The following is a 25,364-nucleotide window of genomic DNA, read 5'->3' on the forward strand; positions in this document are numbered from 1 at the left end:
TAATGCCCAAGCTAAATATCCAAATTACAAAATCGGTCAGTGGGTGATGCTGTCAACCCCATACATTGCGAAAGGAAAAACGAAGAAATTAGTAACAAACTACAGAGGTCCTTATCAAATTATTGAGATCATGTCACCAGTCAACGTTAAACTGCAACTGCCCAACCGAACTACTATTGTCCATGCAAGTCGTTTAAAACCTTTTAAGGGCGCTCCAGATGCAATTCCTTCAACAATAGTGTCTGCTTTTCCGAAGGGTGGAGGAAGTGCCTGAAAAGGAAAAAGGGTGGCCACTCCAGCACAACATACAGACATGGCACCACACAATCTTCAACCAAGGGTGCGAATGTCCTAGTTGAATCATAGTACACTGTGGATAGTATACAAATGTAAACAATTAATAAATGATAATGGTTTATTTTTTAAGAAAAACAAGTTGAATGTAGAGACGTGTAGAACTTGTAGTTAACAATGTATTCCTTCTTTTCTTTGTTTTTCATCGTTCACTCTAATTTATTGGCCAGAAAACGCCATGCAAGCATTTCCTACACAAAACCTATCCTACCTCAATGACTCCCTTGACAGTTCCCTCCTGAAGTCATTAGATATGTTTGTAAACTCACAGCAAGGCAAAATTGATGCCAATGTTATGACGCAACATTTCTTAAAGTTGAAAAGTGAACACAAAACAAAAATTATAATGCTAGGAACGGGTATATCTGGAACTTTCTTGGTGTTTCTGCTTTGTACAGTTTTGTTTTATTTAAGACGAAAAAATAACCCAAATAATAATATACCACTTCATCAAATCCCTGTTAACTGGATACCACACTCTTAACTGGTGTACTTTAGTGGTTACCTTTGAGCACTAGTGTATTAATTTTGTTTATTGCACTTCAGTGTTTATTAAACAGTCTCATGTTAAAATAAACAATACTGTAGAATAGATATGCCTGCATTTCCGTAGGGTAGATTAAACAGGTGTTGCTATGTAATTTCCTAAGTGAAAAATATATTTTTGTTTATTCATTGTCGTCAAGATTTGTTACACTTATTATAACGATTTATGTGTGAACTATGTGATTCATGAGCGTACAGTGCTTTAGTAAAGTGATAAAGTGTTTTCAACATACTTAATGTGAAGCATGTGTAATCGTCTAAGTCGAGAGTTTTCATTGCTTGTGTTAGTGATTTTGCCGTGTGAAGAGTGGAGGAATGTCGAGTGGTAAATTCGAAGGCGAATTTCTCCGAAGAGTGGAGGAATGTTGAGTGGTACTTAAGATATGTAAATAAATTAGTGAAATCAATGTGAAGTGAAGTAGAAATTAGAAAATAAATGAAAAACTTAGTTTAGTTTAGAAGGGTTACACACTGACAAACAGTGGGCAGAGCAGAAGAGGCAATGAAAATGAAGTCAGCACGTTCAGGAGAAGCCATCGCCCTCCCCACATAAGTGGACGCTGTTGATTCAGCCGTCAGGGCATCGCCAAACCGGCTCACATGTTTCTCAATTGTCACATGTGATCAAAGGCCCTCGCCTACATTCTAAGAGCCAATGACCGACGTTAAGAAGATTCTTCGAGAAGCTTTTCAGCGTGACAGAAGAGGCAATGACCGTGAAGTCGTTCACCTCCAGTGAACTGAAGTAAATAAATACGCGAGATGCAGTGGGCCCGACAGAGTAGTTTTCAGTTGAGTTTTGGTGCTGAAGACCGTCATGCAGGAAGAGACTACATCGTACACAGAAGCACCAAGTCCGCCGCTGTAATGGAATAGCAAGCAGCAGCCTCGCCACCAGTAGACAGAAGTTAGAAGGTATTTGAAGACTGATTTTTACGTACCTGGGTGACTCATGAGGACGGGAAGGAGACGGCCTCACATCAGCAGTCACCTGTGAGCTGGTGATGAAGATCTGACAGTCTGTTGTTCAAGTTTGGGACACTGGCCTTCCCCCTCCGCCCCGCTCCACTGGCCGACGCACAACACACGCGGCCGCATAGAGAAGAGAAACACTGGGACGCCACATCCAAGGTATCACCATACGATTCACGACTTCGTTCTCAATAATTAAACGGGCCACCTCACAATGTGCATCTCCAGTCAACTGGGCGAAACAGTGACATCAGATACACACCGCCACGCGTAATCAGACGCCACCACTCACGCAGGCAGAAGGTTTCGCAAACGACACAGCTGCCGCTCTCCCAGCCAGAACAATCCAGTAAGGAAACCATTGTACAAAACTTTCAATAAAAGTTATCTTATGTAAAAATGCTGTTTCATTCTACCTCATACCCGAGCCAAGGAAGAACCCACCCTGCCCACATGTTGTTAAGAAAGGAAAAGTAATTTATTTAGTGTTTTTCACCCTGTCATAATGCTTTAGAATCAAATGCCCTTTGCAGTAATGCTCATCCTGACAACTGATTTGCATCAAAAGAGGTTACCCAGTTACAGTTGTCTGATAGTGCGAATTGTAACAGGTCCATAAGTTCAGTAATGTGAGTGGAAGGGAGTTCTTGCGTTTTCGTAGATGGTATTAATTCTTGTAGTTTTGGATCTATTGCTACAGAGGAATACGGCTTTTGTATGTCAAATGAAACGGGTGTGGCTCCATTAGGAATGTTTATGTATTTGACATGTTGTGTAAATTCTGCTCTGTTGCTAGGGATCCTAATATTATTACACATGTATGTTTCTTTACGACTTTTGAACAGCTTTTTGTTGAGTTTGAATGTTGAACTGTTCCTACAATTCACTATAGTACTTATCGGAGTTTTGTTATTGTATATCTTTAGTTGTGACCTAAGGCAAGGTGTTTGTCAGTTTATTGTTGCAATGGTTCTTGCTTCTTGAATGATGAGTAGAATGTTTATGTTAGTTAACACACCAGTTTTTGGAAACAAGCTGTGGCATGATTACTGATATTTTCCTCCACAGGTAATTCTCAGAGTCCTTTCTTGAAGTAGCAGTAGATTGCTTAAGATTTGCTTTAATTGTTGCTCCCTAAATTTCTGTTCTGTAATTCAAATGAGAGGAAAAGAAAGCATGATATGCAGTCTTAAGGACACAGTGTCTTTGCAGAGCCTGCTAATCATATTAACTGCAAATATATCCTTAGACAACTTACATGCTAGTGTGTCAACATGTGTGTCTCATTTCAAATTGCTTTGAACTGTTAAACCGAGAAATTGTACACCAAACTTTTTTTTCTAGTTCATAAACTGTGATCGCTGTAAGCTTGTTGACACCAGTGCCTACCAATTTAAATTATGTATTACAGCACTGAAGATGGTCACTAAGTGACTGAAAATCGATTTTGCGTTTATTAAAACAAAAAAATACGACCAATGCTGTCTCTCCTTCCAAAAAAAACTTGCACTGATTGCTGTGAATCACTATCATATTGCAGTCCTCGGCTCCATAAAGATGTCACTTCGTCTGTCTTTGGACGCGACATTTCCTTGTACCTTCCATGTCGCCGACGTGGATGAACCTGTGATCGGGTTGGACTTTCTACACCATTACGAGCTTTCGCCATAACTACAGGCTGCTATGCTCTGCCACACGTCTGGGTCTACCATTCCGTGCTTGAACGTGTGCTGCACGTCTCCACTCTCTGTGTCCTTGGCCATGCTCTCCACATGCGCTTCTCTGCTCGAAGATATTATGGCTCACCTCTCTGATTTATTTGATGTCTGCAAGCAGATCTATGGACTATGCACTCATAACACAGAGTTATGCTCCCGCATTGCTACCACCTCCGCTGAATTGGCACATGCATGGATTACCTTTGCTGCCTCTGTGCAGAGCCGCTCACTCCTGTGTCTTCCCTCTGCTTCACTCCTGTGTCGAACTACACCTTTCCTGCTGCCGGTTCCATGCGGACGCTGTTGGACCTGCAGGACGCTCCTGCCCCCGCTTCATGGGATCCTTCGCATCGTGTGGCGGTCGTGCCATGCTCACCGTCGCCGTCTCCCACTGAAGCCCCACCTATGTCACTTTGGCCCAGCTCGTAGTTTTATGTTCCCACTTCGCGGGATCGCTCACTTTCCGTGGCTACTACGCTGCATGATCAGCTGTCGCCTACTGCTGACACTTCGTACACGCCATCCTGGCACACCAATGTCAGTCAACCACCGCTACTCGTAACCCTCCTCTCGCCCCACCACGCATGCCTCCCTTCATGGGTCTCAGCAAATAGCAATGGCATCTGCCACCAAATCCGCACCATGTATGGCCCACACATATGTCACAAAGCTCAACGTCTTAATGCTTCGAAATTGTTGCAAGCGAAAGAGATAGTTCAGGATTTATTGGCTTCGGGTGTGCTCCGACCATCAGACAGCAATTGGTCCTCTCCCATCTATCTGGTGCCTAAGAAAGATGGTTCGCTCCACATGTGCTGACACTACAGGTCCGTTAATGCTAGGACTATTATAGATCACTATCCGATTCCTCATATCCAGGATTTCACCCAGTTACTGCATGTCTCAAAGTTCTTTTCTGTCTTGGACTGTTCGAAGGCATATCACCAAATTCCAATGCATCTGCCAAACATTCCAATAACGGCGATCATTAGGCCTTTCGGCCTTTTCGAATACTGCTTCATGCCCTATGGTTTAAAAAACGCTACGCAGGCTTGGCAATGTTTCATTTATTCGATTTTGCTACCACTTCCTTTCGCTTTTGCGTATTTGGATGACATATTTATCTTTTCCTCATCTGCAGCGGAACACCAATTTCACCTGGATACAGTTCATGCGGCCCTTGCGGCCAATGGCGTGGTTATCAACCACGACAAATTGCAGCTCTGTTCCACATGTGTTACGTTCAGTGGCCATATGGTCTCGGCTGATGGCCTCCACCCTACTGATTCATAAATAGCAAACACCCTTGCTCTGCCTCTCCCTGTAGATTATGCACAACTGCGCCGTTTCCTAGGGTGGTGAACTTTTATCAGGGTGCCTCCATACAGTCAGCTCCAACTGACGCCCTCTCCGATAAAAATACAATGGGAAAGTGTAAACTGGACTGGAATATGCCTATTCTGGACGCTTTCGACAATTTGAAATCGGCCATCATGCAGGCTATCACTCTCGTGCACCCCGACCCCGATTCATGGATTTCTATAACTACCGACTCTAGCGAGTCAGCAGTAGGTGCTGTCCTCCTACAGCACACTGCAGACTCAAAGCAGATGATCCGTTTCTTCTCAAAAAAGCTAACAAGGAGTCAGTGTAAATGGTCGGCCTTTGACTGCGAGCTCCTCGCAGTTTATGAGACAGTCATACATCTCAGGAGCGATGTCGATGGACGACTTTTACCATCTATTCTGACCATAAACCTCTTGTTGACGCGATCCACAACCCAGTGAAAGATCTCCCACTGCACTGCTTGCAGCACATGGACTTTATTTGCCAACATTCTTCAGACATTTGTTACATCCACGGTGCGGAAAACGTAGTTGCCAACTACCTCTCCCGCATTTCGATGATCTACGATGCACTGAACTTAGAGGAACTGGTGCAGCTTCAGGCTGAAGATGCGAACACACAACGTCTGCTCTCGGACGACAGATCTTCGCTTGTCATCACACCTACTGCTCTGCATGGGTCGTCAACTCCTATCATCTATGACGTTTCTACTGGCTCACCCCACCCCTTGGTGCCTTCCCCCCCCCCCCCTCAGCATGGGATTTTCGACGCATTACATATTCTTGCCCACCCGGGAACGCAGGCAACAACACGACTCATAACCGAACATTTCGTCTGGCCTGGTGTGCGGCATGATTGCCGCTTGTGGTCACATATGTATGTTCCATGTCAATGGAGCAAGGTGAGCATACATGTGCAACCGCCTTTAGGACAGTTGGATGTCCCCAAGGGCTGCCTGCACCATGTGGACATTGACGAGGGATACAAATACATCTTTTCCATGATCGACTGCATCACCCATTGGGCTGAGGCGGTACCCCTGGTGGACATTATGGCTGATACAGTCGCTCACGCGTTCATTTCGGCTTGGGTGGCTAGATTTGGTTGCCCCCTGTCACTTACCATGGACCAGGGCCGCCAGTTCGAGTCATCGCTTTTCGCTCACCTGTGTGAGTTGTGTGGGGTGGTGAAATTTCACACAACTGCATATCATCTGCAGGCCAATGGACTAGGGCAGTGATGGCACAGAATGATAAAAGCTGCAATCTTGTGCCACAGCAGGCTTTGGTCTGAGGCTCTACCGTGGGTATTGTTGTAAATCCGCTCCACGCACAAGGAGGACCTCAAAGCTTAATTGGCGGAGGTCTTCTATGGTAAACCACTCGTTCTACCTGCCGAATTCGTTGAGGAGTCTTCTCCGACCGACGCTACCGACTTTCATCGAACGAGTGCTTGCTCACATGGCCTGCCTTCACACACCTCCACCTCGGACTCACACCACACGACAGGTGTTTGTTCATAAGGACTTGGAATCGTGCAATTTCGTCATGTTACAAGATGACTCTGTTCGTGCAGCTCTGTAACCTCCGTACTCTGGCCCGCACCGCGTATTACGCCGTGGGGTCAATACATTCGTGATTCTGCTCAATGGCTGCCTGAATACAGTTTTGGTACAACGTTTAAAGCCTGCGTGGTCTTTCCAGGAGCCACTTCTCGCCGCTCCCAGCCGACCTGCCTCCACCAGTGTCTCCCCAACCGCCGCCACTGCTGCGCCGCCCTTCAGCTCGCCACTGTCTGCACAGCTGTCCGACACGCAGGACCCTAACGATGACGCGCCGACAACACATCTTCGCCCGCTGGACACCACCTCTGCCTGCTGTGCTGGGACGAAGATTTTTTTGTGGACGTGTGCTAGCTCCACCCTGCCGTGCTCCGCACTGACAGAGTGGTGGGGGGGGGGGGGGGGGGCTCTGTGGCGTCTGTGATGCTAAGCGACAGTTCTTTGACTATGCTCTTTGGTTTGGTCTTCTTGTCTTTGTGTTCTAGCACTATGTTCGACAGCCATCTTTCCGTATTCGCTCTATTAAATGACGAAATAAATGTCGTTTCGATCCTAAAAGTGTGTTATTACGGTCCAACGCCACGTAAAACCCACATATGTATTAGAATCCGTCCCTTGTGATTCACCTTGCTTCTTCTATTGATCTATTAGGCCAGTTTCTAGCACACAGTTTCACTTATTTCACTGTTGTTGCCTTGTAGAATTTTTTACATTCACTTAGGTTAGTACATGAGGATGGGACTAGCTGTTTTCTGAACTTTTTGCTGGCAGATTTTTTCCTTTTTTTGCAGTTACAAATGTTTCTTCCTATCTGTACGGAATTAAACACTACATCTTCTACTATGTCATCAAGAATTTGATAATTGTTTTTAGGAATAACTGCCAGAAAACTTTCCTTTGTATTTGATTTTGGCCTACAGTCGACCAGTAGGCGCTGCTGATCAGTTTCCTCACCTTTTTATTTAACTGAGAAACCTCAGACTTTAGACACTGAATTTCAGTTATTAAGACTTATTTTACCTGACTTTTTGAGGCAGCTCTGGATATAGTTCCATCTTGTCACGAATTCGTTGTTTTTTCACTAATGAAACAGTTTCAGCACACAGAAAATGGAAGGAATGATTGCATTATATACACCTGATGCCGATTTTGAACACTTTTTAGCATTATCTGCACTCTTCATTGTCTAAATAATGATTTTTACGCAGGCTAAGAAATGTTGCACTACTACTTGCCGCCATTTTAACTATGTTTAAAGCCGCGTTCATACACGTAACGAAAGTATCGCTACAGCTAGTGGCATACCACAGTTACAACTTAGTTGTATGTGTGAATTCCCAGTTTTTTCGCACATCTTAAGAGACGCAATTTTCGTCATGTCACAAGAAGTTCGCCTTGATTCTACTTTATCGTGCCACTTTCCTTCCACCATTATTCCCTGGTGGCAGTATTTCGAAACACTAGTATTCTGTCGCAGTTGCCATGTAGAAATTGTTGCTGTGTTCCATTCGATTTCTGCGTGTTTTCACTTTATTACTGAGAAACGTGAAGAGAGTGGTTCGCAGGCACACTTTCGCAGCTTCTGGAACTACAAGAAGCAAGAATAGTAATCTATGTTTGATTTTCTGTCTGTAACAGAGTGTATGTGGCGGGGGGGTGGGGGGTGGAGTATTTGCAAATCAATGACGACTCCCACTATCGTAAAAGACTTTTGGGTGAATAAATAAATAAACTATATATATGTAACAGAAAGAGCAAGTCATATAGACTCCGTGTTTTACGAGAACAAACATTGTACTTGTATAAAGTGTGGATTATATGCAGGAAATGGCTCCAATGTGTGATGCAGCAGCTGGTCAACTAAAGATTTGTTGTTCGAAATGTTTGTATTATTGGTTGATTGATTTGGGGGAGGGGACCAAACAGCGTGGTCATTGGTCCCATCAGATTAGGGAAGGAAGTTGGCTGTGTCCTCTCAAAGGAACCATCCCAGCATCTGCCTTATGCGATTTAGGGAAATCACAAAAATCCTAAATCAGGATGATCAGATGCAGGTTTGAAGTGAACCATAGTCCTTCCGAATGCAAGTCCAGTGTGCTAACCACTTCATCACCTTACTCAGTACCTGAGTCAACGAATATAATAAGTTTCTAAAATCTTGGCAGTGTGGCATGTCTGCAGATGATATTTACGTGCGAGGTGTTGGTTAGTTGCCACAGCAAACAGCATTTTCTTCCCCAAGTGTTCTTTTATAAATGTGTTTGTGACCTCAGATTTATTACCATGCGAAATTTATTTCCGGTTTCAACATTTGGGTTTCGTCTTCCTTGTATTTAACTCTTGCCACAACTCTAATGCCATAAGCAGCACTATAACCTTCACAAACACCCATATGCCCATATGATCTCAATTAACGCCATATTGATAATTATGCAACTACACAGAATTTGGGTCATCCTGTGGTATGGTAGCTCACGATGCCACTACAGAAAGCCGGAAGTTGTGGCGCCATATTAGTTGTGTGTGTTACCCCGGTTTAAAGTTCTCTCTGTGTATATTGCTAAGTTCATTACAACAATTGTACTGTCTTTGTCATCTCTTACAGTTATTACATTATTTGTATTCACTTTGGTCTTTATGTTATATGTGAGGGTGTGGTTTCGCTTGTCAAGGGCGATGGTTGAAATCTGTGTGACACTAGTAATGAGCTTCTGTCGATTCTTTTGGTCCAGTGAAGCTTGATTGTTGTCTTTCAATCCTTTGCTGAGAAGTGCCTCTTTTTCTACAGCAAACATTATGTTGGTATTGTCGAGGAAAGGTGTGTAAAATGTTTGTGTCTTTCGACGTTTTTCATTCGGTGTGGGAGGTAGTTACTGTTTCATACGATTAGCTAGTTTTTTTCCTTTTGTATGGCTTTAGTTTGCTGTACAATAAATTCGGTTTGCTTCTTGACTTTTGCATTAATGATTCGTATTACAGCGAATGAAGTAACTTCCCAAACAGTAACTCTGCATAATAAAACTTGGTATAGAATATTTGTTCTTTATTACTATATAGTTCATTCAATTCGTTGCTCACCCTAACTTTCGCCTATTTTACCAAGTTTCCTTTGCAGTTGTTGTGCTCGTTTCGAAGTCAGTCTTGACGTAATTCGGTATGACTCTATGTTCTAGGCAATTTCTACTGAATGAATGTGCTGTGTTGTTTTTCCAGGTTTTTCTAAGATGTTTTTGTAATAAAAATAGCTGTAATTACTTGACTGGCCAAATTAAATTTAAATGCGAACATTGTATATTTGACATTTAAAGTTAATCCACAAACCTATCCTGTATAGAAAATATCTAAGAAGAAGGGAGATAAGGCATTTGTGAAATGGTGAGGGCTTGATAGGAAACACATCAGTGGAATAACTATAACATAAAATCTAGTTTATTACATTGTTGCACACTGTATAAGTAGTAAAGGCTATTCATTCCTTTATGAAAGCAATGGAATGAACATGTCACCACCATCACTGTCAAGAATTTTGAAACAGCAGTTATTGCATGATGAAAAACGTTTGCATCATTGACATCCATCCTCACAGAGCAGTAGCTAATAACATGAGTTAATACCTGCAGAATTCTCACTTTGGTGGATTATCATATTGTTACACACTGTGCCAACAGTCACGGTCCAATGAAAAAAGTTCACATCACATAACACCCATTTTCATAAAGAAGTAACTAATATTATGAATTATTCAGAACTACAGAAGTCTCACTGTGGAGTGCTAGCTATACCCTCACATAGAAAGCAAAACCACAGTTACTACCTTTACCTCAAAATATGATAATGCACAAGTGAAAGTGTACAGCAGCAGAAGTCGATAGTGAAGATCTGAAGTAAAGTTTGAAGAGCAGTAGACTCAGTCAAGAGATGGTGGGATATTCCTATCTGATACCAGATGTTGTCAGACTGTATTCTTTCAGGAAACCCACACACGTACCAGTCAGCCCACTATTTCCACAGTAAGTCAACATTATGCTATGCTGTTGTCTGATGACTTTCGCTGATACTCATTACCATACAAAGAGTGTGAACTGGTGGACAATCCCTTCTCTGCTTTTTTGGGAATGCCACAGCTCAGCAACAGATTTCTCACCCATAATTTTTTTCGGTACCTTTAACCAGTACCATTGAGTGTACCAGTACGACAGAGTTAAGTGCCTGAAAACCACCCTCTAACAGCACACCAGTTGAGAAGATGTCATGTCGATGGTGGTTCCTTGTTAACCATGTAGCTGATGCAATATACAGTTCATGATATGCGATTGTGCACTTAATCATATAGCACCTGGAGGCGACTACACTTCTATTGCACAACACGCTATCATCAATCTCTGTGACCACAAAGACGTTGCTGGTGGTCCTTAAGTATTAGAAATCGAAGATTAAGTATAGCGACTATGCTAACTTCAAGTGTTTCGCATACTGAAAGCACTTAACAAATTCGTCCTATAAATACAATCCAATGTTACTAGGAGTAATATCCTAAATGTCAATTTTCACAAAATTATCATATTCTGTCTCACAGTGGTCTGCACTACAAAAGGTGATTATTCAGACTTCTATGAGGTGGTCACATTAATGTGACTGGACAGTGTAGGCATAAAATTAAAAAATTATAGGCGGACAGAGGATTCCCCCAGTAGACAAAGTTCCAGACCTACAGTAATGTCATGCATACACCTTATATTCTAAAGAGCCAAGATGGTAGCGCTTACAGTCGTACTCTCTAAATCTTTGGTAGCATCAAATCTGGAAATTGAGAAGATGGGTCACAAAATTACAAAATTGGCAGGAAAAATTGGCCGATTGGTAGTGTATCCCATAAGATTCGTTGGGTAAGTAGTAAGATGAGCAGGAAATTGATATCTTGGTGTGTAACATCAGCAAACTGGCAGGATAGGCCATAAAATTGGCAAATTGGTAGTGTTTAGATCACTTTGAATACATAAATAACTGAGTTAAATATGGAAATATATGGAAAATATGTTAAAAACGCGGAAAAAAGGCTATTTGATGGGAATACAAGATATTCTGTATTTATACAGAGGAGTAATCGAAATTTTCGGCATGAGCATACATACGGGATGAACAACTCCACACATATAATTAGAAAAAAGCATTATACAGAGGAAATAATTAGAATTTGTGACAGGGGTTTTAATGTAACCGCTAGTTAGATAAGGGGAGGGATGACATCACATAGGTGTGTTTCAATAGAAGAAAGTCGGTATGTTATAGAAAAACAAAGTATCGAGGTGCAACTCCTATATTCTCCTACAATGGGAACATACTTATCAGCAAAAGGCAAGTCGGAAAAAATGTAGCTGGGAAGCTCTGGAAACCATTTAGAGCAAAATATTTAAAAAAACTATGGAGTAAATAGTGATTTTAACACTACAGTTTTGCTAATTTTACAGTCTATCCTGCCAATTCGCTATTCACTATTTGTTATTCCCCTATTCTACCAATTTCCTTCCATTTTTACTAACGGTCCTACCAGTTTGTGCAGTGCAGAAGCACTAAAAATGTATGATAATTTTGGGATAAGTTGATCTATAGGTCATCACTACGAGCAAATTTGGGTCGTATTTATGGGACGAATTCGTGAGGTGCTTTCAGTTTGCTAAACACTTGGTGATAGCGAGGATGCTAGATGTGATGTATACTGTAATCTATGACTTCCAGTGCTTTAGGGTGACCACTAGTGTCTTTGTGGTTACAGATATTGCTTTTAGTGTGTTGTGCAACAGAAGTGTAGCCAGCTCTGGCTACTACAAGGTTAACTGCACAGCCTCATATCATGAACTGCATATGGTATCTGCAACATTGTTAATAAGGAACCACCATTATATAGTCTTCTCAGTTGACATGCAATTAGAAAGTGCTCTTCAGGCACTTAACTCAGTCGTACCAGTACAATCAATCGTACTGGCTAAATATTTTTTATACATTTTATGTATATTTATATTAATGCAACTTGTGGCTGTACAGGTACAAGCAGCCTATAGTGACTCGCTTTCACATATTCCTTTTTATATATCTTCTGACTAAAGCGCTTCTGGTCTGTTAATTATTTTATATGTAACATGTAAGTACTGCTTCTGTCTTTTATTGTTGGTCAGTAATTACACTTTTTATATAGAAAAATGTCTTTTCCTATAAATGTGTACTTATTTTATAGGCCATTTTAATTGTTTCAGTTCGGATGAAGGCACTCTTAGAAGTGTTGAAACCTGGTCAATAAGACTAAAAATAATTGTGACCAAAGGCTCATTTGTTTCAATTTTAATTTAGAAACGGTCACTGAACCAAGCAGCCATGTTTAAAACTTTGTGTATTAATGATAATCTGAACAACATTTAATAGGAAAAGCTTATAGTGGGTACAGTTGCAAAATATTCTGAAAGACTGAACTGTAGAGAGAGTTTAGAACTCAACTGCTGACTAATTGGTTACCTTTTCCGTTAGAACTATACAAACACATTAAGGAAAAGACATCAGTAGGATGGTACAAAACCAATTTTGATTACATAAATAAGTGTACATGAAATACTAGGTACTTATTAACGCAAGATTATTTAAAGAAATATTTAACTTAATTAAATCACAATATAAACATAAATAATATACCTCTGTCACAGTAAAAATATTTTTGCTTGCATGTTAACGTCATTAAGGAACAAATGACAGACTAAAGATATCCAGTTTTGTGGCAATGGGAATAGGCAAAGAAACTGGTAACATTAAATTTTAGTTATCGCTTGAGTAGAATAGCAGGGGATATGAGGACAGGTAAACACTGAGCTATTCATAAGTTATAGTACATCATATTACATCCAGTGAACAGCCTTTTCAAAACACACTGACAGACACTGAAAAGTTGCAGTGTCTCAGCAGCTTGCAACAATATTAAGGTGCATCCACACTACTCATGTGTCTCATGTACTTGTGAGACTTGTGAGCCTTATGAGTAATGTGGATGGAGGTTGGCCCCAAGGGCTCGCCAACGAAACAGGCTTGCGAACCGCCTGAGCGTATGGCTTGTCTGGCTCCGGCTGTTGTCGGTACATCAAAGGGATGTGGATCGAGCTGTGCGAGTGATGTAGATAGCAACAAGCATTGACCAGTTGGCTTGCTGCACTCGTACATTTTGATCTTGAGTTCGTTCTTTTTGTGTGTTGTGGACAACAGGTTTTCTTTTAAAATGGAGTGGACCGACGATTTTTCCGTTAAATTCATCAGTACTTATGAGCAATGTCCTGTGCTGTGCGATGCAACAAACTCCCAACACAAAATGAAATTTTAAAAAAGTAAAGTGTGGGATTCCATCGTGACAGAACTCCGCGTGGTTGTGGCCGAATTAAAATAAAAATGACCAGCTTACTAGCCACTTACAGGAAAGATTGCCAGAAGAAAAATGAGCCTGGGAAATCTGGCGCTGGGGTTGAGGAAGTATGAGAGATTGCAGGGCACCCTCACTTCTGATTCGGTGTTATACCACTTCACGTTCTTAGGGAATATGATCACTATTGCAATTTGACTTCATACATCATGATGAAATGCTCTTACTTGTGCGCTCTAGGGAAGGGTTTACAGTAAGCTTTACCTGCTTTCAAAGGAATATGGTGCCGATTTAAACGACTGCACTACAAGCACAGCGACGATGGGCCGAGGGAAACGCGTTTTTTCTACAGAACCTGGGTGGAAACATTTCCGTATGGCCGAGTCCCACTGTCTCATTGTGCAGACATGTTGGTTGGCGCCTGTCGGTCGGCATCCGCGCCCAGGTAGACTGACCAGCACCGAGAAGTCGCCGCTGCAATGACCAGCGCATTGTAGACCGGCAGTAAAGCAGAGGATGGACCCTTGTTAGGCAGGAAGCCGCCAAGACAACTGTGAGTGTTCTGCGAATTTCAGTGAGACAGGTCACTGCCGCCCAGACGTCCAGACTCTGTTACAAAACATATTTGTGTAAGCACAAGGCTTTTAGCGAGTTTATGGCTGTTCTTTGGAAACTTCGAAATGGACGCAACAGGGGAGATAACAAGCTTTTTACGGAGAGGTGTGGTTCCATCCTGGTCATGATGTTACCAAAGACACGACGTAAACGCGTGGGAAAGAGGCCGCGAAGCTGAATCTTTTTTCCTCTTCTCCCAATTAACTGTAAAGTCTCTGATTAGTCAAATCGGTATATGCAGAGCCAGGGGCACTCTCCAAGCTTCGAATGACATGCTCCAGCTCGTGATTGGCTTGTGCTAAAGTGGGGGAAGTCTAAGATGTAAATGGGCTTTTGCTACCGAGCTGAGGAGGAAAGCAGACAGAAAGAGAAGATCACTCTTGTACCGGCGCTTCGCTAGTAAAGAACTGCAGGTCTCTACCTAATCGGGGAAACTTGTATCCTTTGCTAGTATGCCACTTAGAGCCTGTGCCAGTCACCTTCTGAACTGTCAGAGGTACTACTTCCAGCATCACGCACACAACGAGTGATGCGTGGGTGTATTATTTGCCTTGAGTCAGCCGTCTAAACATTTGACATTGTCCAGTCATGCATAGTCATGGCGCAGAGTCAAATTGGTTTGGCAGACCATCAAACGGGTCCACCTGCACACTGGACTCTACTGGGGTTCCAGAGGCTCATAGGGAAGTACCTGCATTCCGAATTACCCGCATACTTGCATTTTTCGGGTGTGCACCATTAATAATAGATTGCGGCCGTCCATGACTTCAGTCACTGAACGCATCGGGTTGTGATGCCCTGACCAGCAGAAGGGTAAAGTATTCACCGGTACAGCTTAGGGCTCCAATATATGTTACTCAGCATCCTGTTCTTTCGACCGATTTTCTTTTCGTATAGTACAGTATAGATGCTTGATGGTGGCATAGTTTTTGTGCCATAACCTGGATAAACGTGTATGAAGTCAGATAAAGCGATTAGTGTTCCGGTTAGTGTCGTGTTTCGATCCCCAGCTGATCACTTTTTCCACCATAGACCCCATGTTAGTGAAAGCGTTTGTCAAACAAAAATGTTTGTGTGACGTTTCTTTAGTCATTTTTGTTATCTTGTGATGTAAGGATGAATAAATCTATTCTCATTTAGATCAGAACTTCTCCCTGTGTTCTGATTAACATTACCTTGCCATTTTTATTACAGTCCAGATTCTAAAAGAGAGTAGCAAGCTTGCAAGTGAGTGCTCCAAACTGTTTCACTTTCAAAGCGTTTGAATTTCTGCACTACAAATATCGGCCACAGAAGACATTCAACACAGATGTAAGTAAAAAATATTTATTTTTGGAAATGGATAAAAAACCTATTAACAAACTTAATGGGGTTCCATCCCTTTTGGGATCTGTCTCCACAGCTATGTAACTTTTTGTCTTTCTCAGCTTACATTTCGGTCGCAGCTCATTCATTATTTTTAAGTTTTCTGGTGTTATTCCCTTATATGCTATTAATCATATCATATCTTATTTTAAAATGTTTTTTCACGTTTTCTATTAGGAATATACCTATTAATTGCTTATAGTTTAAAAATTTAAAATTAAAGAAGTTCTAATTGTGTTAAAATTATAAGATTTACGGCAAAATGAGCACTGAACGTCATAGAGGGTAAAGGAGGAACTGTACTAACATGATTGGAATATTTGTAAGTAATACATTTCAGCTATCAGTCGTCCTTTGGAATTTTTATTGGCAGATCTAGATTTCAGCTAGAAACTAGCCATTCTCAATGCACTATCATTTTTGGTCAATGCATGTTATGCCTGTTGGTCGGGCTTTGTGCATAGTTCATTCATTCATGGACAAAGCCCAACCAACAGGCATTACTTGCATTGAACAAATATGATAGTGCATTGAGAATGGCTAGTTTCTAACAGAAATATAGATCTACCAATAAAAATTCCAAAGGACGACTGATAGCTGATATCTATTATCTACAAATCAAAATAACGATCGCTGGGTGCAACAGCCTCTGAATGGAGGGTAACCTGATGGACATTTGAATATGTACAGGGGGAACGCTAGGTACTCAACTAATAAAAAATAAATAATAATGAATAACATTTATTTTTCTAACAATATATTTTAGCACATGTACATTTATGTTTATTTTATTTGTATATTATGTTAATTGAAGAAATAAAAATAACAAAATAGTAATTAATGAAGGAAAAACTTCACATATATAGGTAGTTGAAATGTGTGCAGTCAGGCAGTCACTGGTATGTACATAGCTAGTAACTGAAAAAAATTCTTTAATAACTTGTTGGTAATCGTCTTACCATGGCAATCTTTCCTTTTGGGAAATGAAATAAACAGCGCATTAATCTCTAATATCTTGGCCAGTCTGCGTTGAACATCATGGAATGTTTGCTAATCGTGTAAATGTTGTAACAGGAGTGATCTCATTTCTCCAAGTTCCTGGCTTTAAATGCCCATTCTCCTCATGATCCACGGCTCCTACAGGCGTATATATTTGTCTGGAAGCAGAACTTCTTCGCAAGAAATTACAGGAATATATATAAGTCATAATAACAGTTTCGACTTTCTGAGGCTGTAGTAATATAGGTTTTCTTAATATTCGAAATACGAAAGAAAGTATTCAGAACACATTTTCCACAATCCGCTGTGCTCTTGAAAGTCTGTAATTAAAAATTCTTTTGATTGAACTCTGAGCTTGTTGTCCACTATACGGCTACATGATATGATTGTTGAGGGGAAATGCGTCATCTGCAACAATAACAAAGGGTACTTTTTTCCGTCTACCTGGGAGGGTACAATCGTCTGGAAAAATGGCGGTACCATTACTCACATTCTTAAAAAAAAAAGATGTATTCAGAAAAACACCACCATCTGAAATTCGACCTTGGCAGCCGACATCAGCATAAAAAAAAGAACAGTCAGAATCCACTAGAATAATACTGAAAACGTCTTATAATTGAAAAAATCGATTCCAGAATTAACTGGACTTTGGACTGCGCAATGTTTGCCATCAATTGCACCATGGCAATGAGGAAAGTTCCATTTTTTCTCATATGCCTCTGCTGCAAGTGTGGCATCTGAAAGAAAGTAAATAAAACTAATAATTCCTAATAATATAAATAATTATTAATAGCATTGACAATTATGAACATCCTAATAATTATGAACGTTAATAATAATTAAAATCAATAATATTGCATAATAGTATGTAGGTAATCATTACAATGAATATTCAGCATTTCACTTATCAACTTGACATTGTTCCCAATTTTTTCCGATTATTATCCTATATCCCTCTATTCCTATATCCATTCTTTTATTTTTTTATTTTACTTGCTTTGTTATTGTTTATATTACTGCATTGTCATCGCTTTGTCTTAGGAGGAATATAAGAAGGATTTTGAAGAACAGAGGGTTGTGGGGATGGATACAAACGAAGGTACAGGGAGCACTTGTGAAGAAATAAGTAAAGATGTCGATTGACAAACAATGCAAGGCCACAAAGTACCACCCACACCAAACCAATGCACGAAGGTATTTGCTTCACCTAGAAAAATCAGAGGAAAAGGCCAAAGATCTTCCTATTAGACAGGCATATAATTCACTACAAACTGCTTTATCTAAAACTAGAGACGCGTTTGACGCCTATGGGGAGTACATAGCAAACGTTCTACGGTCCATGGACAGAAGAACATGTGATTTTGCTAAAAAAGAATTTTCCGACGCGATTTTCAGAGCAAGAAGTGGGTGTTTCGAACTTTCTAGACCAAGTCCAAACAACAGCGACTACAGTTGCTCGTCACATTTACTGATTCCTTCAACTCAACATGTTCATGCCATGAAAAGATGCAAAGCAACTTCCAACAAACATCTACTTCTACTTCTACTTCTACTTCTACTTCTGACAACACCAAACAAGGCTCTCCACAATGTCTGGGTCTGCTTGATTTATAATAACTAAAAGTAATACTCTTTGCGTTTAATTGTTTCTCATTCTTTAAATCTTATTAACTGATGAATAACAGTGTATTAATAACAAAATTTGTATAATTTATTAACTTACCTTTGCAAACTCCTTCAAGTTGCCAGTAAGAGCCACACATACTTCAGGAACAATGTTTGATATCACTTGCTTGGAGACGTTAAATAAAAAACTCAGGCTGGTTAGGAATCGGCAGTTGCTAGGAAATTGAACATAGGTGCCAACCGCTCAATACCTGGTATAGCTTTCCGAAATTTGCTGTCAAAATTTGATATTTTTGGTACAATCAAATTTATCAGATATTCAAAATCTGATGTGGACATGTATGTTTTCAACATCCAAGTCATCCATCAGATCACTCCCACTATATCGTTTTCTGCTTCTACAAACTGTGGCCATCCACCACCTGCGTTTTCTTGGGTCTTCGTAAGTTCTTCTTCTATCTTCTTCCTCAGCTAAAAGGCGCGTCACAAGGAAGCTGGCACTGGCGAGTACGGTGCGGATCCTCACAAGCCAAAGCCTGGCAAGCAATTGGAGTAGTGTGGACGAAGACAGAAGCAGCACGAGTGCATGTCAGACAAGTTTGACAAGCCTCCTGACAGACGAGTATGATGAGCACAAGTCTCGAGAGCACAAGTAGTATGGACACACCTTTGTAAATACAGGCTTGCGATATGATACATCACAGCTGATAAGTGGTAGTATAGCAGGGTTCTTTACAGCCCAGATAACGATCTTATCACATCCAATATAATGTTACCCACTTGGCTGACTTGTACCCCAAGATCACTTCCACTCCCCCCCCCCCCCCTCAGATTCATCTTGGATTGAACAAGGTTACCCAGGGGAATCCCTCCAGGCAACTGTGTTGTGAGTTATAGTCAAAGTCATGACATAACTCAATAGTGGTCATTTGATGCTACCCACACACCTTATGCAGATGGACTCAATACTCATCACGTGATACAAAAATAGTGGGAAACCCCTCTTATCCAGAGGGAACACAATAAAACCCAATGGACCAATAAAATTCGAGCTCCCATCTTCCTCCCCTTTTCATCTTTTATAACTAGATCACATGTGTGTAGTTTTCTTCATTCAAGATCTGTCCATCATAATTTTTTTATAATTTTTACATATACATTTTTCTATTAAACTAATAATCTGATATATTCTTGATGAACTTACATACTACATTTCACATATAGTCAGTACTTTGATTAGTGCCTTTATTTGCTTTGATATTTACGTTTGTTTTACTACACTTGCACTGATCATTTCTTTTCTGTAGACAGTATCTACTTTTACTTCCTTAAAACTAATAATCTCAGGTACTGAATCTCAGGTACTGAAACTAGAAGAACTTATATACTATTTTTTTCCATTTTGTTTCTATATATTCTTCTATACAATATTTACATTTTATTCACACTGGTTCCATTATCATTTAAAACAGACGTTTTTCATTCTGATCATTCTATATACATTTAATCAATCATTTCTTGCTGATCCTTTAATCCTCTATACATAAAGAAAACAGGGACTAACAGTAGCAGGTGAAGAAGAAACCACATACAAACACACAAATACACATAATATTTATCAAACACTAATAGTGTGAAGAGAATATATACACACACATAGGTGCAATGAGGCATTCACACACTCTCACACACACAGAAATTAATAATAAAGGGTTACTCAGACTATTCTGTACACACTCACACTTACAAACATCAACTATTTACAAGTAAATATACAGTGACATACTCATTCACTTCAGTGAATAATGTGATTGTGAAAGGGTGCCCACCCAAGCCCCATACTTGAACCAATTTTTGTCATGATATGAGAGCCCTACTTTCTGTTGCAGTGCTGTATGTACCTGAAGGCCTTTCAATACAATGATTCCAAGGCACACCATATGTGGAGCTGCTCCAATGCCCGTGAGGAGGAAACCTCTTGTAATCTAGGATCATTGGAGTTTTTCAGGCCACATGATACACATACCACACTTAGCCCAGCTCTGGCTGGCGCAAGTATCTATACAGTATGAGTACATCTAATATCTGAACTCAAAAACTCTAAAATATGTGAACCAACCGCCTCATTTTACATCATGGCGACAACCATTTTGTTCTGAGACCTTATTCAGAATTTCCGCTTATCTAGAAGTGTCGAATTGTTCGTAATTTTACCTAATTACTTCATATGGATTACAGCCTTTCACCCAGTAGATCAAACTATCTATAGCCATGTAAAGTAACTTGGGATCAGAAAATTTTCACTTAGCAAAAACATAGTGAAAGGGGTACATGTGAGGTTTGAAGAAGTCCAGAAAACACGTAGAGATATAGGCAGGTTTTCGTGAACTGCACTGAAATCTTGCCCATCTTCACAGCGACTAGGCCTTCATTGAAAATGGCGACCCATTTGAAATTTGGCATGGGGACGTAATTCCTTACGCCATAACGCACATCTCACTGGTAAACTAAATGAACTTCATGGTATTCTCTAACAATTTTAATGGTTTTTCCGAAAAATGAATTATTCATTAATTTTCAAAAGACTTTTTTGAAATCACATGTTACCAGAGTCCTCTGTTCAGTGTTTGAATCAATGTACTCCTTCCACCAAGGATGCTGCTCAAGGGCGATTCCACAGGTGATACTAACAAGTTTCATCGCCAACCTGAGACAGTGCTGGAGGTTTATGTAGTGAGTTATGTAACGTTGTTTGTTCCCAAGTGTTGTAAATAGCTTGAGGATGGAACCATTTATCAGGGCTAGGTGTTCCAGACATAACGACAAGTCGCTATGCCCATCATGTAAGTGGTGGGACACTCCAGCCTTACCTCCAGAACATATCCCTCACTAGCATATACAGCCACATTATGGATCTTTTCGCTCAGTGTGCCGATTTCCCCTGTGGACACCCACTGGAACTGTCCAAGTGGTAGACTTTGTTGCATGACATATACATAGAAGTTGTTTACACCCAGGTAAACGACCTAATTTAAATTGTCAGATGGCCTGCAATCCTTCCCATTCATTTGCAGGGTATTCGCCTTGGAGTACCTGTGCACACTCTGCCAGAGGCTTCACAAATCCCGTTTTCAAAGAAGAGCAACATGTCAACATTCGTCATCAGTTTGATAGTGACATCTGCTCTTCTTAATATTTCGTCACACAAAAGCCCCTGCACAATGTAATAGAAGGCAGGATCAAAACAGTACATGCCTAGGGATACGCTCTGGAGCTGCACAAAAATGTCCGAGTGCTGGTATACATCTATATCCATGTATAATTTAGCATATTCTCCTACCTACATGTCAGGAGCTGGGAAACCATTTTCTGTCCTGAAGTGTAGGGTGGCCTGCAAGGCAGATCAGTACTAAAGCCCGATGCTATTTCCACAAAACAAACTTGTCATGCAGTGCAGCCTATACAGCAGGGGCTGCAGAAATGCACTTCCATACCTCCACTCCAGTTGGAACTAGGAGTTTATAAAATCCACAGTACTGATACTCATGAAGTTTGTATGCTCAATACATGCCACTTCATATATATATATATATATATATATATATATATATATATATATATATATATATTTGTGTGTGTGTGTGTGTGTGTGTGTGTGTGTGTGTGTCTGCATATATATATATTAATATGATCTATAGCACATGAAAGTAATTAACCAAGAGTCAACAATGCTATATGATTATGCATTACTTTTACCATGGCACTAACAAATGATAGGAACACAGAGTTCACTTTTCTTAATATACTACACTATTGGATCTGAAAAAAGGTTTGATTTATGCAAAAGGACAACAATCGATTGGGACCCTTGTGAGAAATGGAGAAGGCCACAAACTATCGTCCTGTACTTTGGATGTTATGAAATGTTGTTGCAGCTAGGGAAGATGTGAATCTCAACTTTTCTGCTTTGCTGAAATGTGCAGTACTATAACTTACTGAGTTATGCATAAAGTAAGAATTTTTATGTAATAACACTTGGTCCATGATCTATTTTCTTGTACCCCACACATTCATACCATTTAATTTATTTTGTATCCACAGCCCAAAGTATTTAGCGGTATTCACAGTTCCTAGTTTATTTCTGGGTTTAGGAGACATGTAAATGTTTTTTCTACTTTTATTATAAGGCTATTCTTGGAGAACAGCTCTCCAATCAATGCTGCACAGATTTCCGTATCATTATTTAGGTTGTATAGCCTTTCCTGAAGAAGGATAATATAATAACCAAAATGAAAAGTTTACAGGAGATGTAGAAAACTAAACGACATTATTTAAAACATCATTAAACAACAGTAAAATTATCTATGGAAATGAAAGTCGGCCTAATTTTGACACTAAGTGTTCTTTATAAAATACATAAATTATTTCCTCTAAATTGGACCCCATTCACCCCCTTGCAACCCTTTTGATAAAGTCAATATTCTTCTGACATTATTAATCAAAATAACAAATACGTGTAAAAAACTTAAATGTATATCTAAATCACTATTTTTTGGTCATTCATACAGAGTTTCATTTTTTACTATCCTTATATTACTTGCATCTTATAAATGAAACAAAATAATACACTAAGTGAAAGAAAGAGCATACAACAAATAACGTGAAAGCAGTACATTACATTTATGTGGAAAGAGAATCATAGAAAACCTTGTAATATTTAGGAATTATGGTACTTTTAACCAAATTATTTGAATCTCGAATTTTGTTTTCTGAGAGGGTCATTTTCATAGTATAAGCATATCTCAAATCCAAATTACTTGCATCTAAATTCTCTGTTAAATGTCTCATTCTAACTTTAAACTGAACTTGTCCCCACTCAGACAGTTTGTAGCTGTTCGTATACTGAAGCACATAGAAATAATTTAATTTCAGACACTTCTGTCATGTGCTTGGCCATGTAAGGATCCATCTCAACATACAAAGCTTTAATGTATTTGAAATGTATAAAACCCATTTCTCTGAGATGTAGAGGATTTCTCTTCTTTTTTTAATTTTGGATGACTGATATATATCAGGTACATGAATTGGCCCTCCCTGTCTTCTCAGTTCTCCTAACTGATCTCTCATGATGTAGTGACCTGCATTGCCCTCATTCTGGAGTGTAACGACGAACCAAATTCTTGTGCATAATGGACCATATCCAGCTGTTATACTGTGTAAAGATACATTGCAATCACATATCTGTAATATAAAATGAAAATTTTAATCAATGTGATTTTTAGAACAAAAATATTTTGTTACATGATTTCTGAGAATCACAGTCCCGAGTTTTGGCTACTTAGTTGTTCTTGTGTCGTCCTTCACAACTTTCAGAGTAAAATACGACATTCATCTGAGGAACGTTCCCAGATAACTCTTCAAGGTATTGTAAGACACAGTTTTCTACTTCTACTCTGCCTCTGTTTCCAATTCCTTCATGTTAAAAAAAATGCCGGTACTTTTGTTGTTTCCAGTCATGGTCAATTGCAACAAACAACAAAATGTGTATAACAAACTTCAAGAGTGATAAGATATTGTGAAAACAATATACTTCTTGGAACTTACTATGAAACTGTAGCAACAGAGTCTCTATTTGTAGGAAAGACAGATGTTTGTCCTGTTGACACTGGTAAATCATAAATCGTTTCTTGTGTCTCCTTATTTTGAGCCAACTCTTTATCCATGTTTTTGTCTATGTGACTCAGTTCTTTTCCTTCATGATGTTCTTGAAATGCATCTTCTAGCCTTGCCTTCTGATCATCTATAGCGCCATTATTTGAAGCTGGCAGGTTAGTGGAAGATCGCTCTTAACAGTAATTTCTGCTCATTTCTGCGACGGATTAATAACCATCGATGAACTGTCTTGTTCTGTCACAGTGACTCTAAATAAGCGGATTTGAATTTATGTGGTTTCTTAATTGACTCCAAGATTTCTGTAATGGTCTTATGATGTTTTCCATCTTGACTCCTTTTGTCCACACATGCCATTCCTGGCCCAGGAATTTTCGTTTCGATAACAGTACGAATTTGTCTTTCGGTTATTCCCAAAATGTTTATCAGAAACGTTTTGCACACAACAATGTTCTTCTCATCTACAATTAAGCAGAAAGAGTTATTCAGTTTTCTGGGTTCTCTGACAGCAATGTCACGATATTTGAGAACGAGCGTTGCAGTTGATGAATTCAGAAAAATTTCATTGTTTTTTAACGATCCCAGTGCACCATAATTCGTGAACAACTGACATTTATAGCCTTATGATACTGGCGTTGTACAAGAGGGGACACATTTATCAGTAAATGCAGCACCAACTTTTGGAACCTTGACAAATTTAGCCATTCATGATATACAACTTTTTCCACTGTTTCTCAACGTTTTACCTTATACTCTGTTTTCTTACATTGCAAATTCTTTTTGTAGGTCTTTAATGGGAGATTTTTCTTTGTTGGTGAATGATCTTTCATTCGAATTTGATGATTTATCGTTGATTGATGGTTGATAATCGTCACTTGAAGCAGAGAACACATGTGAACTGTTTTCAGAACTGCTGCTCGGCAAAGCGAATGTTACTGGTACTCTTATGAAAACTGATTTTGTTGCGCTTACCCTTCCAATCACATACACATTTAAATCTTCCATCATTTGTCTCACATTCTACTTAAGATTTGATGGTGATGTTTGTGGCTCCGTCTTGCTGACTTGTTTTTCTGTTATATCACGGCGTCAGATTGTTGGTTGTTCCTCTGTACTGATGACCTGTGTTTGTGATTCAGTTACCATGGAACAATTTACCTCCCTTGTCCATTAGTTATCTTCCATTAGCCTTTCAAGA

Source organism: Schistocerca piceifrons, chromosome X (genome assembly GCF_021461385.2).
Source record: "Schistocerca piceifrons isolate TAMUIC-IGC-003096 chromosome X, iqSchPice1.1, whole genome shotgun sequence".
Lineage (NCBI taxonomy): Eukaryota > Metazoa > Arthropoda > Insecta > Orthoptera > Acrididae > Schistocerca > Schistocerca piceifrons.